Consider the following 2,500-nt stretch of genomic DNA (forward strand, 5'->3'; position numbering starts at 1 on the left):
GCATTTGCAGCAGGAATGCATGTGCAGTCAAAAAAGTGAATATTTTTCACGGATAGACCCCGTGAAACGCTAGAAATTGGCGGCGATGTCTCTCTTGTGGCTCACGGGGCTGTTAGGGTCGCACAGAAATCCCTCGGAATGGGAAAACGGGTCATTTTCGTGTCGCCACATTGCATGCGAACCGCATGAAACTTCCAGAGGCATTTGCAGCAGAAATGCATGTGCAGTCAAAAAATTGAATATTTTTCACGGATAGACCCCGTGAAACGCTAGAAATTGGCGGGGATGTGTCTCTTGTGGCTCACGGGGCTGTTAGGGTGGCACAAAAATCCCTCGGAATGGGAAAAAACGGGTCATTTTCGTGTCGCCACATTGCATGCGAACCGCATGAAACTTCCAGAGGCATTTGCAGCAGGAATGCATGTGCACTCAAAAAATGTGATATTTTTCACGGAGAGACCCCGTGAAACGCTAGAAGTGGGCGGGGATGTCTCTCTTGTGGCTCACGGGGCTGTTAGGGTGGCACAGAAATCCCTCGGAATGGGAAAACGGGTCATTTTCGTGTCGCCACATTGCATACGAACCGCATGAAACTTCCAGAGGCATTTGCAGCAGGAATGCATGTGCACTCAAAAAAGTGAATATTTCTCACGGATAGACCCCGTGATACGCTAGAAATTGGCGGGGATGTCTCTCTTGTGGCTCACGGGGCTGTTAGGGTGGAACAGAAATCCCTCGGAATGGGAAAACGGGTCATTTTCGTGTCGCCACATTGCATGCGAACCGCATGCAACTTCCAGAGGCATTTGCAGCAGAAATGCATGTGCAGTCAAAAAAAAATTGATATTTTTCACGGATAGATCCCGTGAAACGCTAGAAATTGGCGGGGATGTGTCTCTTGTGGCTCACGGGGCTGTTCGGGTCGCACAGAAATCCATGGGAATGGGAAAACGGGTCATTTTCGTGTTGCCACATTGCGTACGAACCGCATGAAACTTCCAGAGGCATTTGCAGCAGGAATGCATATGCACTCAAAAACTTCTATATGTTTCACGGATAGACCCCGTGAAACGCTAGAAATTGGCGGGGATGTGTCTCTTGTGGCTCACGGGGCTGTTAGGGTGGCACAGAACTCCCTCGGAATGGGAAAAGGGGTCATTTTCGTGTTGCCACATTGCATAGGAACGCCATGAAACTTCCAGAGTCATTTGCAGCAGAAAGGCACGTGCACTCAAAAATTTTAATATTTTTCACGCATAGACCTCGTCAAACGCTAGAAGTTGGCGGGGATGTCTCTCTTGTGGCTCACGGGGCTGTTAGGGTCGCACAGAAATGCCTCGGAATGGGAAAACGGGTCATTTTTGTGTGGCCACATTGCATAGGAACGGCATGAAACTTCCAGAGGCATTTGCAGCAGGAATGCATGTGCACTCAAAAACGTCTATATTTTTCACGGATAGACCCCGTGAAACGCTATAAATTGGCGGGGATGTCTCTCTTGTGGCTCACGGGCGCTGTTAGTTAGGGTCGCACAGAAATCCCTCGGAATGGGAAAAGGGGTCATTTTCGTGTTGCCACATTGCGTACGAACGGCATGAAACTTCCAGAGGCATCTGCAGCAGAAATGCATGTGCACTCAAAAACGTCTATATTTTTCATGGATAGACCTCGTGAAACTCTAGAAATTGGCGGGGATGTGTCTCTTGTGGCTCACGGGGCTGTTAGGGTCGCACAGAAAACCTAGGAATGGGAAAACGGGTCATTTTCGTGTTGCCACAATTGGCATACGAACGGCATGAAACTTCCAGAGGCATTTGCAGCAGAAATGCATGTGCACTCAAAAACGTGAATATTTTTTCACGGATAGACCCCGTCAAACGCTCGAATTTGGTGGGGATGTTTCTCTTGTGGGTCACGGGGCTGTTCGGCTCGCACAGAACTCCCTTGGTCCACCTGATTCGTGCATACAGGCAGCAACTAAAACTCTGTAAACCTGCTGTGAGGACATCTAAACAGTGGACCAGTGAGGCTGTGGAAGATTTGCGGGCGTGCTTAGACTGTACTGACTGGGATATGTTCACGACTGCTACCAATAGTCTGGATTAACTCACAGAGGCTGTGACGTCCTACATCAGCTTCTGTGAGGACTGCTGTATCCCAACACGTACCAGGGTGAACTTTAACAACAACAAGCCCTGGTTCTCAGCAAAGCTCAAAAGGTTGAGGTTGGAGAAGGAGGAAGCGTTTAGGAGTGGGGATAGAGACAGATTCAAGGAGTCGAAGAACAGGTTTAGCAAAGCGGTGAGAGAGGCTAAACGACTGTACTCAGAGACACTAAAACACCAGTTCTCTACTAACGACGCTGCTTCTGTCTGCCAAAGGGCTCAGGCACATCACCAACTACAAACCCAGAGCGCCCCACACCACTAACGACTCCCGCCTAGCCAACGACCTGAACGAGTTCTACCGTAGATTTGAAAGACAATTGGACTGTCCTGAA

The sequence above is a fragment of the Petromyzon marinus genome, unplaced genomic scaffold (genome assembly GCF_048934315.1).
Source record: "Petromyzon marinus isolate PM22_M1 ecotype Great Lakes invasive population unplaced genomic scaffold, UKy_Petmar_22M1.pri1.0 PM_G_Scaffold_43, whole genome shotgun sequence".
Taxonomy (NCBI): Eukaryota; Metazoa; Chordata; class Hyperoartia; order Petromyzontiformes; family Petromyzontidae; genus Petromyzon; species Petromyzon marinus.